The 22185-nt window shown below is 44.2% G+C and overlaps 1 long non-coding RNA gene across 1 annotated transcript in view; it reads left to right on the top strand.

Moving 5' to 3' along the window:
• LOC141097238 (uncharacterized) overlaps nucleotides 1-21609 on the top strand; it is a 54008-nt gene extending 32399 nt beyond the window's left edge. Inside the window, exons 2-3 of the long non-coding RNA XR_012233896.1 lie at nucleotides 18066-18293; nucleotides 20970-21609. This is a non-coding gene — a long non-coding RNA (uncharacterized lncRNA). The remainder of the gene's footprint in view (nucleotides 1-18065; nucleotides 18294-20969) is intronic.
• The last annotated feature ends 576 nt before the right edge of the window (nucleotides 21610-22185 follow it).

The following is a 22185-nucleotide window of genomic DNA, read 5'->3' as shown; positions in this document are numbered from 1 at the left end:
AAATCGTCAGGGAGCTCCGCGCAGCAGGTTAATATTGTCATCTCTTTGCTGCGTGGCGATCCCCAGGATTGGGCGTTTTCTTTGAAACCAGATGATCCTATTCTGACTAATGTGAACGCATTTTTTCAAGCCTTGGGGTTGTTGTATGACGAACCTAATGCTATTGATCAGGCTGAAAAGACCCTGTTGGCATTGAGCCAGGGTCGAGATTCTGCAGAATTGTACTGTCAAAAATTCCGAAAGTGGGCGGTCCTTACTACCTGGAATGATAATGCCTTGGCAGCTCTCTTTCGGAAGGGTTTGTCAGAAGCCGTAAAAGATACTATGGTGGGATTTCCTGTTCCCTCTGGTCTTGACGATTCTATGTCATTAGCCATTCAGGTTGATCGGCGTTTACGTGAACGCAGGACTGCACGAGAGGTGTTGCCACCTGTTGAACAAGTGTCTGAACCTATGCAATGTGATAAAATTTTGTCCAGGGAGCAACGTCAGGAGTTCAGAAGGAGTAATAAGCTGTGTTTTTTTTTGTGGAGATGCCTCGCATATTATTTCTGTCTGTCCTAAACGAGAGAAACATTTTGCACACATGTTTTCTGTGGGTGGTGTTCAACCTAAGTTTCTTCTGGCAATTACTCTGATCTGCTCCCTGTCCACATTTTCCGCCAAGGCTTTTGTGGATTCGGGAGCAGCCCTGAACCTAATGGACTTGGATTTTGCTAAACGTTGTGGATTTCCGATGACACCTCTGAGGACGCCTATCCCTTTGAGGGGGATTGATGCTACTCATTTGGCGAAAAATAAACCTCAGTTTTGGACCCAGGTGGTAATGCGGGTCGCCCCAGACCATCAAGAAAATTGCAGATTTTTGGTGTTGCATAATTTGCATGATACCATTGTTCTGGGGTTTCCCTGGTTGCAAATTCATAATCCAGTTTTGGATTGGAAATCTGTGTCTGTGGTGTGTTGGGGTTGTCGGTGTGCCCTTAGTGAGGCTCCGTTTTTTTCCACCTCTCCTCAGTCGCATGATGTTCCTGACTATTTGGCGGACTATTATGATGTGTTTGGTGAGAATGAGTCTGCGTCTTTGCCTCCTCATAGGAGTTATGACTGTGCAATTGAACTGAGCCCGGGGTGTAAATTTCCCAAGGGTCGGCTCTTCAATTTATCTGTACCCGAGCACGAGGCTATGCGATCCTATATTAAGGAGGCGTTGGAGAAGGGTCATATTAGACCATCCTCTTCACCCTTTGGTGCTGTTTTTTTTTTCGTGGCCAAAAAGGATGGTTCATTAAGGCCTTTTATTGATTATCGTGCCCTCAACAAAATTACTATTAAATATCAGTATCCGTTACCCCTGATTTCGGATCTATTCTCCAGAGTTAAAGGTGCTTGCTGGTTTACCAAGCTTGACCTCAGGGGGGCGTATAATCTTATCCGCATTAAGCATGGGGATGAATGGAAGACGGCGTTTAATACTCCGGAGGGACATTTTGAGTACCTGGTGATGCCTTTTGCGCTCACTAATGCCCCTTCTGTCTTCCAGTGCTTCATGAACGACATTTTCCGAGACTTTGTGGATAAATTTTTGATTATCTATCTGGATGATATTTTGATCTTCTCCAAGGATTGGGATTCTCATGTGGAACATGTTCGGACTGTGTTCCGGATCTTGAGGGAGAATTCCCTGTATGTCAAAGGATCGAAATGCCTTTTTGGGGTACAGAGGATTTCATTTTTGGGATTTATTTTGTCTCTGTCAACTATAGAAATGGACCCGGTCAAGGTACAGGCCATTTATGATTGGGTTCAGCCCACTTCTTTGAAGGCCCTCCAGAAGTTTTTGGGTTTTGCTAATTTTTATCGGAAATTTATAGCAAAATTTTCTAGTATTGCCAAGCCATTGACTGATCTGACTAAGAAGGGTGCTGATGTGTTGAATTGGTCTCCGGAGGCTGTTTCTTCCTTTCAGGAGCTGAAGCGAAGATTCGCTTCTGCCCCGGTTTTGTGGCAACCTGATGTCTCACTCCCGTTCCAGGTAGAGGTGGGCGCTTCTGAGATTGGTGCAGGAGCTGTTTTGTCCCAAAAGGATCCTGTAACATCTAAAATGAATCCCTATGCTTTCTATTCCCGAAAGTTCTCTCCATCTGAATGTAACTATGATGTGGGGAATCGGGAACTGTTAGCCATGAAATGGGCATTTGAGGAGTGGAGACATTGGTTGGAGGGAGCTAAACATCAAGTCGTGGTCCTCACTGACCACAAGAATTTGATTTACCTGGAGTCTGCCAAACGCTTGAACCCTAGACAGGCTAGGTGGGCCTTGTTTTTTACACGTTTTGATTTTGTGGTCTCTATTCTTCCTGGCACTAAGAATGTCAAGGCAGACGCCCTCTCTAGGAGCTTCTTTGCTGATTCTCCTGTGGTGACCAAGCCTGCTACCATCTTAGGCGAAGGGGTAGTTCTTTCTGCCATCTCGCCCGATTTGAGACGTGCTCTGGAAGAGTTCCAGGAGGACAAACCTGAGCGTTGTCTCAGTGGAAAGTTGTATGTTCCTGACCAGTGGAAGAAGAGAGTGATGTCTGAAGTTCATTGCTCTGCATTTGCTGGTCATCCAGGTATTTTTGGTACTAGAGATCTGGTGAGTCGGTCTTTTTGGTGGCCCGCCTTGTCTCGTGATGTCAGGAATTTTGTGCAGTCCTGTGGGACTTGCTCCCGGTCTAAACCTTGTTCTCGCTCTAGTGGGTTGTTGATGCTTTTGCCGGTCCCCAGGAGGCCATGGACCCATATTTCAATGGATTTCATCTCTGATATGCCTGTCTCTCAGAGAATGACTGTTATTTGGGTGATTTGTGATAGGTTCTCTAAGATGGTTCATCTTGTACCACTCCCTAAGTTGCCATCTTCCTCTGAGTTGGTGCCCCTGTTTTTGCAACAGGTGGTTCGCTTGCACGGGATTCCTGAGAACATTGTGTCTGACAGAGGAGTACAGTTTGTGTCTAGATTTTGGAGGACTTTCTGTTCCAAGCTGGGAATTCAGTTGTCCTTCTCCTCTGCTTATCACCCTCAGACCAATGGGCAGACTGAGAGAACAAACCAGACCTTGGAGTCGTATTTGAGATGTTTTATTTCCGCTGATCAGGATGATTGGGTTTCATTTTTGCCCTTGGCCGAATTTGCTTTAAATAATAGAGCTAGTTCTGCCACTTTGATGTCACCTTTTTTTTGTAACTTTGGGTTTCATCCTCGATTTTCTCCAGGGCAGGTGGAGCCTTCTGCCTGCCCAGGTGTTGACACTGTGGTGGAGAGAATGCACCAGATCTGGGACCAAGTGGTGGATAAGTTGTCTCCCAGGAAAAGGCCCAGCGGTTTTCCAACTGACATAGGACCATTGGTCCCCAGTTTAAGGTTGGTGATATGGTTTGGTTATCATCAAAAAATATCGCTATGAAGATGGTTTCTCCTAAGTTTAAGCCTAGATTTATTGGACCTTACAAGATTTTGGAGATTATTAATCCGGTCTCTTTTCGTTTGGCTCTTCCTGTTACATTTAAAGTTCATAATGTGTTTCATAAGTCCTTGTTGAAGAGGTTTGTTGAACCAGTTGTTCCTGGGGTGGCACCTCCGGACCCTGTATTAGTTGAAGGTAACATGGAATATGAGGTAGAGAAGATACTGGATTCCCGTCTGGCTAGACGGAGACTCCAATATTTGGTTAAGTGGAAGGGTTATGGTCAGGAGGATAATTCCTGGGTCTCTGCCTCTGATATTCATGCCAAAAGATTGGTGCGTGCCTTTCATCGGGCTCACCCTGATCGCCCTGGTGGCGTGGATGATGGTTCGGTGACCCCTCCTCAAGGGGGAGGTACTATTGTGAGTTCATTTTCCCCTTCACCATTGAGGTCTGATGAACTCCCTCTTCTGGTGAAGGAAGGTATTGAGGCTGATTACAAAGCACCTGAGCAGAATGATGATGACTGGGTGACTGGAGTTGCTGACTGGATATAAGGCAGCCGACGCCCTTCTGCCTTGCGGGTGATTTCTCTGAGGGATTCTAGGAGACCAGTCTGATTTCTGCTCCTCAAAAGCTAAGTTTTCTGCTCTGCTTTTTGCATTTGTGTTTTGGTTTTGTTTTGCCTTGTTTTTCTGGATTTCTTCCTTCCCCTGCTGGGTGAGCTGAATTCCTTTTTGCTCTGTCTTCAGAAAATACCTGAGTACTGATATAGTCTTTTTGAAGCCTAGCGTCTTCAGGGCTTTTTTCCCTATCAGTCTGTTGGCTCTTGTTTTGAGAGGGTTTTGGCGGATTGCAGACAGCAGCTTTTCTATCCTGTCCTATTTAGTTAGCTTGGGCCCCATCATTTGCTCAGCCTATCTTTCTATCTGTGTGAGTGTTTTTTCATCTTGCTTCACCGTCATTATATGTTGGGGGCTGCCTATTGCTTTGGGGTCTGCTCTGGGGCAGTTTAGATTTCCCTTTCTGTCTTTAGGCTATGTAGTTCACCTACTGTGATCGAGGGGTCTAGGGCACCGTAGAAACCCCCCACGGCTACTGCTAGTTGTTGTTGTTAGGTTCAGGCGTCTGCAATCCGATAGCTGCCAATTTCTCTGGTTTTCTGGACTTAGCTAGTATTTCTGTTTTTGCCTCCTACGGTGACTCATTCATAACAGTATATACTCGCGTATAAGCCAAGGCACTTAATTTTACCTAAAAAAAACTGGGAAAACTTATTGACTCGGGTATAAGCCTAGGGTGGGAAATGCAGCAGATGCTCCATACAAAATATGTCCCATACAGTGCTCCATAAAGTTGATTATTGGCCCCATACCATGCTCCATTGAAAATATGCCCCATACAATAGGCTCCATAAAGTTCATGATGGGCCCTATAAGATGACCATATACCGTATAATGCTGCTGCTGCAAAATAAAAGCATACTCACCTATCATCGCTGACCGCTGCTCCTCAGTGTCACCAAGCTCTGTGATGTGACTGTTTAGGCAGAGTGCGCACAATAATCATGCCATCGCACCCTCTGACCTTATCGTCACAGCCAGAGGATGCGGAAGACACAGCGAGGCGGTGGAATGGGGACAGGTGAAAATCGCAAGTACCGGGGACTTCATCAAGTGGAGGCACAGGCACCTGGCCCCCATAGCGTGCCAGTGTCCCCACCTGCTCAGGACCTCTGCACTTGTCCCGGTGCCAACGCGGACTGCCGGCCCTGTCAGCAGCCATCAGAATACTTACTGAGGCTGTAGGGGAGCGCGCAGACGATCTGCAGACACTGGGGACCTCCGTACTGCATCGGAGAGGTATGTTGGACCGTAACTCATGTATAAGCCGAAGGGGGGTCTTTTTCAGCAATAAAAAGGTGCTGAAAAACTCAGCTTATACATGAGTCTATACGATGTTACCCTAAGGCTAGTTTCACACCAGCATTTCCTGGAGCTGTGTCGGGCCGCGCACGGCCACCGCTAAGCTCCGCCCACAGCCACGACTCCTCCTGTCAGCTCCACCTATGGGCGCATGACGCTGCATGCAACCTGTGTACCCTATCTTTAGCATTGGGTATGCAGGCCGTGCACAGGTATGCGTTTGCCGGTGCATGCGTTTTTTTGACGGTGCGCCGACCTGCGCCAGACGCAACGTGTTGCATTTTGGTGCACTTAGCGCACTGTCAAAAAGATGCATGCACTGGCAAATGCATACCTGCGTACGGCCTGCATAGCCAATGCTAAAGATAGGGTACGCAGGTCATATGCAGCGTCATGCACCCATAGGCGGAGCTGACAGGAGGAGGTGATGAATCGCCCCGTGCCAGGGCCGTGGGGTACTCGGAGCCAGGCCCGGTGGATTTCAATGGGAGATGTCACGGTAGCTGTGACCTGGTCCGTGGCCCTGGGCGTCCATTGTAAAAGGGGGTTAAGGGTGATGGAATAGAGTTTATGAGTGAATGATTCGTGACGCCACCTGTGGTGTTCGTCAATGAAGATGTTAAGCCGACGCTGCAGACAGATCCTCTGGGACAGATTGTGGGGTGCAGCAATGATGGTGTAGCCCTCCACAGGCAGGGCTGTAGTCCCAGGGCAGAGTAGATGAAGAAGAAAGGTGTTAAGGGAGAGGGTGTAGTGTCTGGCTCCGAGATGTAGCAGTGCGGAGTGGGTTGGCGCAGTAATAAGCGGAGGACACCAGGGCATGTAGTTCCAAAGCTTTACTCACAGTCTGTTGTGCATACAGGTGCCCGCCTCGGTGCCGTGTCCTCCAGGTCAGGGGCTCAGCCAACTTCCAGGCAAGATGAAGTACTCCATTCCAACACTCCTCCAACATATGTGCCTTTTCTGAACGTCTCCCTTTTGCGCCTATAGTGAAGTACTCTCAGTACTGTATTACACTGGAGTTCCTCCTGTCAGATGTTTCTATGAACTCTACTTGTACGGAAGACAGCTGTAGCCTGCTTCGGGGACTCCTTGCTACCAAGTCCCGGCTCACTCTCGTTGCTGTTGTGCCCCCAAGTCTTGTGTGGGTATAAAGTGGTGACAACGTCTATTCCTCCGGTGTCTGCTGCAGGACCATTAGTATCCATACAACCTCGGGGACTGGAACCCGGCCTTGCGCTGTGAACTTGGGAAGGGTTCTGCTCTAACCCTAATCCTTAGTCCTCCTCTCCTTACATTCCGTACTAATCCTACTTTCTTATGGAGAGAGTCAGGCTTTCCATCAATGTCTCTTTCCTGTGCCAGCGGACCCAGGTCACTGAGGTCGGCTGCAGCACTTCCTTCATCCATCCCACTCAGGGGATCTTCACTCTTCCACTGACTCTGTCAGACTGACTAAATCCTAAACTCTTCCCGGTCTTTTGGTACCAACTAACTCCACCCGCCTCCCAGCACACTTCGTGTTCCAAGCGGGGAGCCACCAAAGGGGGCTTTGCTACACTACTATGTTGTGTGGGATGCAGGTGTTGGACCGTGGTCAAGTGTCTCCACCTTACCTGAATGGTGGGGTACCACACCTCAGGAGGAGGTGCAGTACCTCTGTGGTGACTGAACCCTCAGGGGCGCGGCCATGGGCGGAGCTTAACGGCGGCCGTGCGCAGCCCGACGCAGCTCCAGGAAACGCTAGTGTGAAACTAGCCTGAGCTTGACCATTTTTGATGACCATTTATGTGAAGTATTTTGTATACTTTTTGGTTTGTATCTTATTTAGTTACATACGGGACATTTTCCTTTAATAGAAATATCATAAAATTCAATTCATCTAGACGTTAAATATATAGGCTCATTAATGGACTCCACATCCTTTTAACCTAATCGCTCTGACCGCTCATATTCCTGTTTCATCTACTGATGTTATATTTTTCGTTCGATCAAAAGAAATCTAAAAAGAAAAGAAGGGACCATGTCTCCAACCAACAATGTTATCAAACATTCTACAGCATGATTACAGCGCCATACCAATCCTGGCACTCTTTAATGGATATGAACATGTAAAGGAAGGAAAAAAACAGATGAATCAGATTCATTACAAACATTTCAAAACACATCCAGGGCATTCTGATTTTCTATTCAAAGTCTTGTTAGAATAGGAAGACAACTCGGGAAATTCCTTGAAGACTAAAAAAATAAATAAATCCAGGTGTCTATGGAAACACGGTGCATGCATTTTGATGATGTGGAATAAGATGAACACACAGAAGGATGTCTAGATTATTCTATATTACATTCTCTATGGATTCCAATTTAAAATCACCTGCTATGTGAGATTCAAGTCAGATATGTGAGAGTGTGTCACAGGACTGCATAAAGCAGAATGATATGAGAATAGAGTGGGGTGAAAAATTCTACTTCCTTCTTAAGGTGTGAACATGTTAACCCCCTATTCCCGTCCCTGAAACCCAATCAGACACATAGACAACCGCATACCGCAGAAATTGTGGCACATGCCACCCTTTATTCAATCAACACAATAAAGGACCTTGTCCTTTCACATCCACTGAGCCAGGCATGCTTGTCCTTGTCTTTTTCTATTCCCCCTAGCCAAGCCTGTCTCCTTTGTCTGCACACCATTAATCAAAACCCATAAGCTTGGGAGGTGGTAAGGCAATACTCAGGAGTAGAGATGAGCCTATCGATTTGCAGAGTATCAAGTTTGAATCAAATTTCCTAAAATTTGCAGAACTACACAAATTTGCACATTTTGAGATTCGATTATTCACGGTTTGCAAAAAAATAAAACTTTATGGACATCATTTCCCACACTGTTGAATCAGAAAGCAGAAACATAATTTTGTGTTATCAAGCAGGCCTCACCATAATCACCTGCAGCTATAAGATCTTATGGATTATCATAACTTGTACAGTTGTAAGTACCTGGGTCATCAAAGATCATCAGTCCCAATCGGAGCATAGTTTGTACAGTAAAGTCGTTTTCCATCTCCAGAGTTACTGGGCAAGTTTATCCTGTGGATTGTAAGCTCTTATGTTCAGCGGAGTCCTGTCTCTCATGTAGAGTGCAAGTCTTGGTCAGCAGGGTCCTCTCTCTCTCTTCTGTAGACTGTTACCTCTTATGATCCCACTTGTGTATTTTTCAAGTTTTCCAGTATTGAGCTTCCAGCAAATCTATTCACCACAAATGAAATATTTAAGAAAATTACAAAAGATCCGCTTATCTCTTAGGAGTTCTTTCTCCAAATAAATATCCTATCATTATTTACAGAGAGGCCAGCTGGCCCCAACTGGAAATGTCAGAGATACAGTTTGAGTACTTTTATCGTAGCAGTGATGGCTCCCCCCATTCACTTCTGGTTGAACTCAGGGTGTAGACTTGTTCTCTTGCAGACACTTAACCTTTCAGGTTAAATGGAACTTGATAGTAAATTCATGGTGCTCCAACATGAGCAGAACAAATCGGACACTGGTTACGTCATTGCGACTGAGTATGCTTTACTCTGAAATGCTGAGAAATCATATTTTGGGACTAGTCCAAGGCAGAGCAAGACCTGTCATTCAAGGGAAATGGGGCGGGGAAAAGTCATTGGAGACTTGCCTCCTCAGACTAGTCAATCAAGACATACAGTTCCCTGCCAGATTTTCAAAAATAAGTAAAGCATAAATGACTAAAATAGCACAGACAGTGTCTGATTTATGCCATGGTTTGGGCAGCATGAGCCTCCTGTCGGGTTCCATTTAAATGGCATCTGTCAGCATAAAAGGGTTGTTCAAACAAGTCAATGGGTGCAAACACTATGATCAAGCAACAATCCGCGCACTCAAGTTGTGGCCAAACAGTTTAGTGCACCAGATGTGGATTTATATAATATTTCCATTTGACTAGCACATAACTTACTTAGTTGCCTGTTTTTTTCTACATGTCGTTGACTTTTTAAGCCCAGCCAACCTGGGGACTACACCATACACATAAACGGTGCAGATATTAAATTTAAATTAGCTTAGCCAAAATTAACTCCAAATGGTATTTTACTTATTGAGGCAGATTCTTTCCAGCAGCAAGTATCCACACCTAGATTAAACCATCGTTTGAAGCGTGGGGAGTTAGTGGTTTGTGAATCTTGCACAATTTATGGCTAAAAGAGGGTCAATTTTTGTAAATCTACACCATACTCTTACCGAGCTACCATTCCCACTTTTGAGTCCTAAAAATGTAATATGGACAATTTAAATTTAGAAATTAATTTTTCTTCAACTTGATTGTATCAATCTCAAAGAAGAGCTACTAGAAGAGGAGCTCCATGTGCTGCCGCAGTGTGCCTCTGTAGCTATGTTATAGGAGAAGACTTCCATCATACAGTATCTGATGGAGCATGCCATGAAATTGGAAGTATTGGGGACCGGGCATAGCAAGCAGAAAAGCAACAAGGGCATTTGTCCTGGGTGCTGGGTGTCAGGGGCCACAAATAAGTTACTTTGCCTGTGAAAGTCTTTACAAATCCACATAATACGCAAAATGTAATATTTGATCAGTACATTTTTTCTTGGATAATACCCAATGAAATAACAAACACTACTGTTTTCTCTGAAGATATTTCTTTAAGCATCTTTTCTCCCTATGGGGTCTGTTTGAACATGTTGCAAAGCAATTAGCAATCATCCCTTGGGGACAATGTGCAGAAATGATGAGATATGTAGTAAAAGTGAATGTGTGAATGTTAATACTAATGGAATATTGTTCATTAACTTGGAAAGTGCGGCCAGTAGGAAGCTGAGGATTGGACCACTAAACTGCAAATTCCTACAGCACATCAGGAATTGTATGCAGTGCTTTATTAAGTGGGGGAGAAGAGAAAATTGAATCTTTGGCCTGAATGAATGAAAGTCGATCATTTTACCAAAGATATCTTCTTTACCACGATCTAATCAAATTAATTAAAACTGTCCAATCTTGGTAGTTTTGGGGTTCGCAATGTGCCCTATGCTCTTTAGAATAAAATCGGTGGTACTCACCTACCATCTGTGCATGGGAGGCCTCCAGATTCTTCCCTGCCCTGTGCTGTGACTGAGCCCTACCACAAACATGGGATGAACAAACCAGGGGAGATGTTACATCTGCACAACACAGGTTCACTGACTAGGCAATCCCTAACCTATCCTTGATTTGTCCCTGCCTGACCACAGAGGTTGGCACCCATAATTAAGCAACGTCCACTCAACGTCACCTGACCGTGAGTGTCCTTAACTGCACCCTCAACTATACACAGAGTGTAACTCAAAACCACAACAACAGAACGGCGTGCACACAGAGCATGAGACACAGGGCTAAAGATATGATCACACAGTCATAGTTGAAAAGAAAGGTACCCAAATAGACCTTTTGAATCCGTGAAAACCCCCAAGCCCTGAATGTAATACTATAGGAAAAGAACAGAGAAAGGGAATGCGCAAATAAACCACAGGAGAAGCAATAGAAAACAACCTCAGCAAGGTAATGCTTCACTGGGGAGCTGGGATTACAAACATCCATCTAATTTGGAGTAAAGCCAGCATAGACTGTATGTGCTTGGAGAGTATAAATCACCCCTGTGATAGGACGCACCAAAACAAGGAAGTGAAAACACCTGCATAGAAGCAACACAGAAAAGCAAAGACAAGAGCATTATCAGCAGTTGGACAGAAACAAACCAGGCTGTGGTCAAACAGAGAGGAAAACCGACACACAGCCAGAGATCACCAGATCGACTCCCGGAGTCGAGCCATAACAGTACCCCCCCTTCTATGAGGGGTCACTGGACCCTCATAAACTCCATACCCTGATGAGGCTGATGGAACTCACTTATTATGCAATCAGTTTGCAGATCTATAACCTTTCCATATGACAAGATACTGCAAACAGCACCTGACTCACCTGGATCATATAACTCGCTCTATTTCATATTCTCCATCCTCCATCAGATCCACCTCAATAATGTGTTGAGGACTTCATGTATTTTCTAAGCTTAACCATCACGGGATTCAAGATTTTGGTAATCCTTTAAAGACATACAAATTGGGGAGCAGACTTCTTAGAAGCCACCTTAAGATCTAAATTCTTCAAAGATAACCACACAAACTCCCCCACCCTGAAGACAGGGGCCTTTCTAGGCCTACTATTTCCATCACCAAAAGACCCCTTTTGGTCTCCCACCAGACTTTTATTAATCGGGAAGAAAATTTCTCCTCTGGCACAGAGTACTGCATCCTCTCAGTCTGTCCATTTGTCTCGGGATGATACCGAATGGAATCAGGCACCTGATTAAGAACATTGAAAGGTCGCACATGGGACTGCTACTCAACACAAAGAAGACAAAATGATTGCCTTCTGCCAGGTATGACCAGAATATATTTGAAATGAACGGCGACAAATTGGAAGTTGTAAATTTACTTCAACTTACTTGGATCCATGATAACTTAAGATGCAGCGACAACACCTGAAATCAATAGGAGAATAGCTATGGGCAAATCAACAATAATTCACTGGATAAGGTCTTCAAATCAAGCAACATTTCACTGGTGATGAAGACATGGCTCATACATAGTTTGGTCTTTTCTGTTGTAAAGAAACAAGACAGAAGAAGAATCGACACCTTTGAAATGTGGTGCTAGAGAAGGATGTTATCAATACCTTGGGGAGCACTTTGGAATGCCCGCTCCATCTGCAATAAGCTCCACGTGATCCATGAAATCTTTACCTCCCGAAACCTTTCCTTCCTGGCCCTCACTGAGACCTGGCTGACACCCCCTGTCACGGCTTCCCCTGCCGCACTGAGCTACGGCAGCCTCCGCTTTCCCCGCACTCCTCGCCCTGGCAACAGACATGGTGGAGGAGTGGGTTTCCTTTATTCAAAAAACTGCTCATTTAACCATATCCAACCCCCACCCTCCCTTATCCTCCCTTCTTTTGAGTTTCACTCTGTCCGTATCTACTCTCCCTCTAATCTCCAAATGGCTGTCATATACTGACCACCGGTCTCAGCCACTGCCTTCATCGACCAATTCACCTGGCTCCTCCACTTTCTCTCTGCTGACATCCCCTCCATCATCATGGGGGACTTCAACATCCCCATTGACACCCACCAGCCAGCAGCCTCCAAACTCCTCTCACATACCTCATCCTTTGGACTTACTCAGTGGTCCTCCACAGCCACCCACACATTAGACCTCATCTTCACCCGCCTCTGTTCCCTACCCAATCTCACAACCTCTCCCTTCCCCCTATCTGACCACCATCTACTCAACTTCTCATCCTTGTCCTCCTCACCTGCCCCCAATGTCCAGCCACTAGCACATCCTCGCAGAAACCTCGCACATCTAGACAATCACAGACTCTCAGACTCTCTTCTACCTCTGTCCTACATATCTTCACTCCACGATGTGGACTCCGCCACCGCTTTCTACAACACCGCACTCACATCAACCATAGACTCAGTTGCCTCTCTCATGCATGGCAAAGTGCGACGAGTCAATAGGCAACCCTGGCACAACAACATCACCAAAAAACTTCGACAAGCATCCAGGGTCGTGGAGCGGCATTGGAAGAAAGCACACCTGCCGGATGACTTCACTGCTCTCAAACAATCTACACTTGCCTTCAAATCAGCCCTCACCTTTGCTAAGCAGACCTATTTCTCAAACCTTGTATCTTCGTTATCCCACAACCCAAAACAACTGTTCAGCACATTTAACTCTCTCCTCCGCCCACCACTGCCACCTCAAACTCCCCTTATCTCTGCCAAGGACTTTGCCACCTACTTCAAAAACAAGATCGACCAAACAAGGCAAACCTTTACTGTTCCACCACCCCAACCACCCACTCCACATACCAGACCTCTGCCCTTCCCTAATAACCTCCCTCTCCAACATCACTGAAGGAGAGCTTACTCATCTCCTTTCCAAATCACACCTCACCACCTGTGCACTTGACCCCATCCCTTCCAACCTGCTCCCCTGCTCCCTGCTCTTCAACCTATCGCCATCTTCTGGTACCTTCCCCTCTGCCTTCAAACATGCCACCATCACACCCATCCTCAAAAAAACAAACCTTGACCCAACTGCTATGCCCAGCTATCGCCCCATATCACTGCTCCTGTTTGCTTCCAAACTCCTTGAACATCATGTCCATGCTCAACGTTCCTCCCACCTCTCATCTTTCTCCCTCCTTGACATCCTCAATCTGGCTTCCACCCCCACCATTCCACTGAAACTGCCCTGACCAAAATTACTAATGACTTACTCACAGCCAAAGCTATCAGACAGTTCTCCATCCTCCTCCTTCTCGACCTGTCCTCTGTCTTCGACACAGTCGACCACTGCCCACTGCTACAGATTCTTTCTTCCCTTGGCATCAAAGACCTTGCCCTGTCCTGGATTGCCTCATACTTTTCTGACCGCGCATTTAGCATTTCCCACTCCCACACTACCTCCTCATCCCACCCTCTCTCTGTTGGAGTCCCCCAAGGCTCTGTCCTGGGGCCCCTACTTTTTTCCATCTATACCCTTGGCCTAGGACAACTCATAAAGTCCCATGGCTTCCAGTACCACCTGTATGCGGACGACACTCAGATCTACCTCTCTGGCCCAGATGTCACCTCTCTGCTGTCCAGAATCCCGGAGTGAGTCTCAGCCATATCCTCCTTTTTCACCTCTCGCTTTCTAAAACTCAATGTAGACAAAACTGAACTCATTATCTTTGCTCCATCTCACGTATCTTCCCTACCCGATCTATCTATTATGGTAAACAGCATCAAGCTCTCTCTAGAACCTGAAATCCGCTGCCTCGGAGTAACTCTCGACTCTGCTCTGTCCTTCAAACCACACGTCCAAACTCTTGCCACCGCCTGTCGCCTCCAACTCAAAAATATTTCCAGAATCCGTCCCTTCCTCAGCCCTCAATCTACTAAAACTCTTGTACATGCCCTCATCATCTCCCGCCTTGACTACTGCAACACTCTCCTCTGTGACCTCCCTGCTAACTCTCTTGCACCACTCCAGTCTGTCCTCAACTCTGCTGCCCGGCTAATCCACCCCTCTCCTCGCTGTTCCCCTGTCTCTCCCCTCTGCAAATCCCTTCACTGGCCCCAAATTCCCCAACGAATCCCGTTCAAACTACTAACACTGACGTACAAAGCCATCCACAACCTGTCCCCTCCCTATATCTCTGAACTCTGAACTAATCTCAGAACTAATATCTTCCCTCACGTAATCTTCGATCCTCCCAAGACCTTCTACTCTCCTCCACACTTATTCGTTCCTCACACAACCGCCTCCAAGATTTCTCTCGAATATCCCCCATCCTCTGGAACTCCATGCCTCAACACTTCCGGTTATCTACCACCCTCGGATCCTTCAAACGGAACCTGAAAACCCATATTTTCAGGAAAGCTTACAGCCTGCAATAACCTTTCTGCCGCCTCACCACCGCCTGAGCTGTCGCCTCATCACCACCAGAGCTGCTGCACCCCGACCTTCTGTCTCTTCCCACTATCCTGTAGAATGTATGTCCGCAAGGACAGGGTCCTCTCTCCTCTGCACCAGTCTGTCATTGTAAATTTGTTTACTGTTAACAATATCTATAATTTTGTATGTAACCCCCCTTCTCATGTATAGCACCATGGAATTAATGGTACTATATAAATAAATAATAATAATAATACCATGGATGGCAAGAAGAACAAACAAATCAATTTTGGAACAAATCAAGCCAGACATGTCACTCAAAGTAAGGATCAACAAGCTACGACTTACCTACTTTGGACACATCATACGAAAAGAGCGATCACTGAAGAAGCACATCAAGGTCAGAAGAATAGAAGGAACAAGGTGAAGAGGAAGATCAACAACCCAATTGCTGGATACTATCAAGATAACGATAACAGCAGAGAAAACCCTGGTGAACCTATCTAGGTTTGCACAATTTGGATCCTCTGACAGATCATTCATCCATCAAGTTGCCATGGCTCAAGATCAAGCCGAAGGCCTCTAAATAATAATAATAATAATAATAAAAGTACCAGCAAATGTCTGAATCGAAAGTGGACCTCTCTCAGTGACAAAATCCCTTTAAGGAAACCTTACTGAAAATGCCAATTATAATTTGAAAAATGCATCGCCTTTTGCAATGTAATGAAATTATTCAGGGAAAATTGAAATTCACAAGATCCTACAGGCTCAATTTAATTAACATATAACATAAATAAAAAAGAATAAACCAGATAATAAAGCATCTTATATTTCTTGTCACATGTTATAAAGCCTTCAACTATCACTTCCGACTTAGCAGTCAAAAGAGATAAATTGCAAATCTATGTTTAATAATAGACACAACTCCATTACAATATATTTATTTAATAATAAAAATAATAGCATTGTCAATCACACCCCGGGAAATCCAACTGCGACATGAATCCACAGAATACAAGTATGAACCTAGGCACAGAAGTAAGCGCTTGTTATTCTATCAATGCTCTGATCTGCTTACATTGCGCTACCTCTTCTTGACTGTTGGAATATTTTTTTGCCAATATAACGTACTTTCTTATGATTTTAAAGCTTCAACGTAGCAAGGTGGGAGTCGCTCACATCGAATGTTGAGTGGGGGGTAATATCTACCTTTAGTCAAGGGGAATAATAATATAAAAACATGAACAAAATTACCAGACAATTAAAAAGATTAACGACATAAACAAAAGAACAGCCACAGATAATTTCCAAGACGTCCACATGTAACATGGATTTATTGAATATCTATGCGTTAAAGGGGAACTGTCATGCTGCTTAAACCGCCAGCAGCATGAATAGCATCGTGGCAGCACAAATTGCAGCCAGGAATATTTTCTCTGACATACTCCAGCATTTCAGAAAAGATATACTTTAATGATCTAGCAAGGGACCAAAGCTGGAGACTAAGCCAGTCCGGCTCTGCACCTGGCCACCTCTTCCCATCACTGCTGAAGGTAGTTGATAGATCCTTTCGAAGGTACACATAAAGGAGAGACCTGTCAATCACCTGCAGTGGTGCCGGGAAGCTATGGCCTCTAGCACAGCTGGACTAGTCTCATCTCTATGTTGGCAGTAAACAGTGGCAGCAGATGGTGTCATTCATCAGATCATCATACATCTGATGTACTGCACAAAAGAAAGATCACAAGCTTGCACTAAATAACTGCCAACATCGTGACTTTTCCAAAACAGGAATAACAAAACTGTAATCTTGAAACTGATTGTGCACTACAAGCCTCCAGCTCTGTAGCTGTTGATATGGCTGCATATGTGTGGTACTCTTTTTGCTCTGTTTGCAGTGTTCATCATGTTTTTTGGAAAGAATTCTGAAAACCCACATCAAAAAACTACTACATCTAGTATTTTTTAATACAGCATGCCTTCTAGACAAGGAATTAACAAGTTGGTGACATGTTGCAACATCTATCTCTTTTAGAGCCTTGATACTGGATGGAGAGTCATGCTCAACTTGTCTCTTCAGTATTCCTCATAGGCGTTCCGTTGGGGTTAGATCAGGAGACACTTGGCCTCTGAGTCACTTTCACCCTGTTCTACTTCAGAAATACAACAGATGCATATTTTGAATCATTGTGATGTTGGGAAAGTGAACATCTACCAAGGTCACGGAGTGAGGGCAACATCTTCTCTTTCAATATAGAGCAGTACACCTGTGAGTTCATGATACCATCCATGAAATGTTTCTCACCGACACCAGCAGCGCTCATGCAGCCCCACATAAGGATACTTCCACCACCATGTCTCACTGTAGGCTTCATGTATTTATAAAAAAGAATGTGAATTCATGATGCCATCAATGAAATGTTTCTCCCTGACACCAGTAGCGCTCATATAGCCCCACATAAGGATACTTCCACCACCATGTCTCACTGTAGGCTTCATGAATTTATAAAAACGATTGTGAATTCATGATACCATCAATAAAATGTTTCTCCCCAACACCACCAGCGCTCATGCAGGCATGTAGGCTTCATGCATTTATAAAAATGAATTTAGAAAAATACATGGAGTCTACAGTGAAAGATGGTGATGTGAGTGTTCTTACGTGGGTTTGCAAGAGTGCTGCTGGTGTCGGGGAGAAACATTTCATTGACTGAGCTGTCATTAAAAATCATGCTGGTCATACAAAATACTAGATGTAGTAGTTTTTAGGTAGGGTGTATTTATTTTTGCATCAATTAATTTGAGAAAAAAAATGAAGATTTTGTAATAAAGTTATATACAGTATATACCTATATATATACATATATATATATATATGTATGTGTTTCCTGGTGAAAAGAAGGATTCTGTTTTTTTCACAGTGGAAGTCCATGGCAACTAGATAGAAAAGAAAGTTAAATTCATGTTTCTCTATAAACAACATTACAAAGCAGACATTGGCAAATGTTCACACGTTCACCATCAATTTTTTTGCACTTACTGGCTATAAACAAGGAAAAATACGCTCCAAATGTATGCACTAAATAGGTCAATAGTATGCATCACCATCTCTTATTTTTCAACTGTTTAAAGTTATTATTTTAAAGACCCCTTAATTCCATTTCTCTGTTTTATCATAGGAATAGATGGTAAAGGAATGTTCTCATCGTCAGTCTTCAGGAGCACCCAACTCCATAGCCAGCAAACTTCCTGATTGTTGGAGGAACAGGCACTCCTGTCTGACAGCTCAGTTTGCAAGCATCATCGTGCTGCCGGCTTGAACTGCTTGTGCTGTGATACTGCTGTAAAAAGCAGCCTAATCTGCCTCTGTAGCATCACAAGCATTGTTATTGTGATATCCCACTATGGTAAGCCTCATGGATATGGTGTACTATCCTGTAAAACCTGTCAAAAGTACTCAGAGGCTGATGGCCCAAAGCAGCAGGTTAATGGGGGAGCACAAGAGGGGTTAAGGGATCATTTATGAGAAGGGGAGGATATGCAAAGCTGAGGCTATGGGCCCATGTAGCGTTTTAAAACGCACAATGAAAACCGGACTCCTTCCCAGAAATCTCGCAATCTCACCGCAATTTTACCGCGATTCTGTTCGCGATTTTGCCGCGATTTTCTCAAGCACTTTCCAAGCGATTTGAAGCATCGCTTGGAAAGTGATTGACAGGTTGGTCACACTCATCAAACATAGTGTTTGACAAGTGTGAGCAGCTTTTTACATAGGCGGCCTCAATAGTAAAAGATAAAATGTTAAAAATGATAAAAAAAATAAAAAATCGGGGTATATTTACCTTCTGACGTCCCGCGCTGCCATCCCGGGCCACAGCGTTCCCAGTAATGCCTTGCGAGACCTGTGATGACGTTGGTCTCGCGTTACTATAGCGATCTCGCGAGACCACGTCATCACAGGACCTTGCCGCAAGGCATTACTGGGAACGCTTAGGCCGGGAATGCAGCGCGTGACGCCGGAAGGTAAATATACCCCGATTTTTTATTTTTTATTCTTTTTTTTACAGGGGTATGGTACCCAGGGCCTGGAGGACAGTCTCCTCTCTTCCACACCGTGGGTACCAACCGCACATGAGACGCTTAACTTCCCGCATGGTGGGCATAGCCACATGCGGGAAGTAAGCGATTCTCATGCATTCCTATGGGTGCGGAATCGCGGCAATTCTTTGCGATTCCGCACAAAACAATGAGCATGCTGCGATTTTTTCCGCGATGCGATTCCGCCGCGGAAAAAAGCGCAGCATTAGCACAGCATGTGCGGAATGCCATAGGAATGCATGGGGGGCGTCATGTACAAGATTTTTAAACGTTTTCACAGCGTTTTTGCGCCGAAAATCGCGGCAAAAACTCTTAAAAATCGCATCGTGGGCACACAGCCTGACAGTGAGAGGAGAGCAGATCTAAAGAAATCAATGTAAAGAAGAGAGGTGTTTGGAATCAGAAGCAAGCTCTCTTAATATGTCGACTGGCTGCAATGTAAAATTGTGCAGCGCTACAACTCTCTCCTTGTGGAGAGTGACGTCCTGACATGCCAGTATAAGCAGTGACTTCAGTCAGAGTCTTAAGAATCAGTAAAACCAGATCTCTTTCTTTGCACTGAAGAGGAGCAAACAACCTGAAACATGTTTCTGCAAATAGAGAATCTGGTTTGGCTTTTATCGTAAGCTATGTGGCAAGGGTGGACTTGACTTTCAGGATTGCTACATTCGGTAGTTGGAACCAGAGTTCAAGCCCTCTCCCTCCTTGGAGAGGCAATTTGCATATTGTATTGTAGCAAATAAACAAGTATGACTACCTCTCCAAGATAGCAGCGATGGCTGGTCTTCTTGGCATACTAAACAAAGATAGCAGGAGAACTATGCAATATAGAAAAGGCAACTTAATTGCAGTTTGCTTATTATAACACAGTTTTCACGTCTAGCCCTATTTTATAACCTATGAATAAACTTTTAAAAGGCACAGTTTTTGCAATATGGCACATACGCTAAATGAAGCCATATAAAAAAATATAAATATGATCACCTTACTTTTTACGCAAGAAACATGGCACATTACCTTTTTTCAAACTTGTATGTATGCCGCCATATACTGCTTATACCGTATCTATCCCATATGCCAATTTATGACCAGTGTGTGCATACAGCTTATCCATATTTCTACAAGGAGCCTAGCTGGATATAAAATGGTACAATATTCCTGTCCTTACCCTGAGCCTTGAGACTAATAAATAAGCAACTAGTCTATTGTGGAAGCTTTTAAAAATGTTCATCTGCATCTAAAAGAAGTTTTCCAATCCTATTAAAATGCTGATCTCCACTTGTCTCCGAGCACATGTATGTGTACACGGACGGTAATAAAAAATGACATCTTACAAAGTAGAAAAAAAATAAGAAAAAAGCATTTCATCTTCAAGACATTGCTTTTGGTCTCATGGGGGAAATGTTTGCATCCTGCTAAAATGTTATCTGCTGTATTACGCTCTACAAGCTCCAGCATTACAATGCTCTCCATACTGCCGGTGAATTGCTATACCTTTGCTGCACACTGCTGTGGAGACTAGCTGTAAATGCCTCTTTCTTCTTTGCTGGGCTTTGCATTTCTATTCTTTAGGCTTTTATTTACCATGGTCTTTGTAAAAGTGATAATAAAGGAAAACTTAATTTCTATTATTATGGCTGCCAGTTAAAGTCGTTCCTTTATCTTCAGCGCTCTGCATTCCATACGGACGGCTACAAAGTATCGAGGCCTCATTTTTTTATTTCTCTATGAGCTTTCCATCTTTTTTAGGCAAAACAGTTATTTGCTTGGCGCATAGCAGAGGATACTACAAAATGCAGCTGCAGAGAAAAGAATTTTACAGAAATGCTTTATTGTGTTTGATGTTACAAGAAGGGACATACTATGATACGTTCCCCTTCTTTTTTTTTCTTGTTCTCTAATCTTGATCTAAAGAGTGAGCAAATAAAAGTTGGCTTATGTCTCAAAAGGCATCCATTTTGCCCTATCCCTTTCATCCACTATAGATCCAATCAGTCTATTTCTGGAGGCAGACACCTTCACCCAATGATTCAAGACATTGTCCCGCTCCAACAACTTTGCAAGAACAAGTGGACACATTTTTCCCAATAAGACAATTTTTGTCCTAAAGAAGCAGCATAACGGCCATCCCGTTATTCCATAGTTATAGTGGTGTTTTAACTATCCAAGAATGGACATTTTAATTCTTTTAATCAGTTCACGGGTTCTGAACCCTGAAGTGGTTAAAAGAGGTAATAAGAGACAGAACATGTGTACAACAATGTTGTTCTTATATTGCTGTTTGCTGTGTTCATTTTTAGTGGTGATTTGGTACATTTTCAGACAGATTTCAGGCAGAATCCGCCTAAAATAAGATGCAATGTGCACATACCCTTATGGATGGGTGATCCTGTAATATGTTACGGCATATCGATTGATTATCTTTTTCATGGTTTACATTTGGGCACATGCACTTTAAAGCCGTGTATAACTTTATATGAGATTAGTGGTATTTTATAACCACCTTCCCACCTCTTGATGTCTTTCTAAGGCCCGGTCTTATTTACTTGCTTGTCTGTCCTTTCCCTATTCATGAACTTGTCTGTATGTATATTTATTTATATTTTGTATGATTTACTTATTATTTAAATAAAATTTGGATTTACACTCAGTTTTTTTGGTAATCGTGTCTGAAGGAGTGTACCAATTGGGAAATGTCCCTGTCCCCATGTAATTTGATCCAATTGTGGATCACTTGCAATATATTTACAATGTATTATGTTCTAATTTGTTTATACATCTGGAGATGTGACCGCTCTACCCAGCCACCAGTGATACACTGACAGGAGGTAATTGCTCTCGCAGTATATCACTGCGCTGCCATGAGAGTTCACTGGAGTTCATCAGCTCCAGTGCTCTCACTTACGGCACCATTGCGTGAAAACCGGAGCTGATCAGCTGATGATCTCCATTCGGCAGTCTCCCATTCCTCTCCGGCCGCAGAGGAGGCTGCTCAGCAGACTCGTCGATCCCAGCATGCTGCTCAGACCAGCTCTGTGGGTTTGGTTGCTGCTGCCACCTCTGGTCCAGCTATAGCAACGCATGCTGGTCAGCAGCGAGCTACTCCAGGGACTAAGTCCTCCTTTTGGTCCACTGAGCATGTCCGTAGGACGATCTCTCATTGGAGATTGGAGGTCACATGCTCAGGTCCTTCTCCAGCTC

This window comes from Dendrobates tinctorius, unplaced genomic scaffold (genome assembly GCF_039654945.1).
Source record: "Dendrobates tinctorius isolate UK_male_01 unplaced genomic scaffold, ASM3965494v1 ptg000083l, whole genome shotgun sequence".
Taxonomy (NCBI): domain Eukaryota; kingdom Metazoa; phylum Chordata; class Amphibia; order Anura; family Dendrobatidae; genus Dendrobates; species Dendrobates tinctorius.
This window is presented reverse-complemented; position numbering and strand designations above follow the sequence as displayed.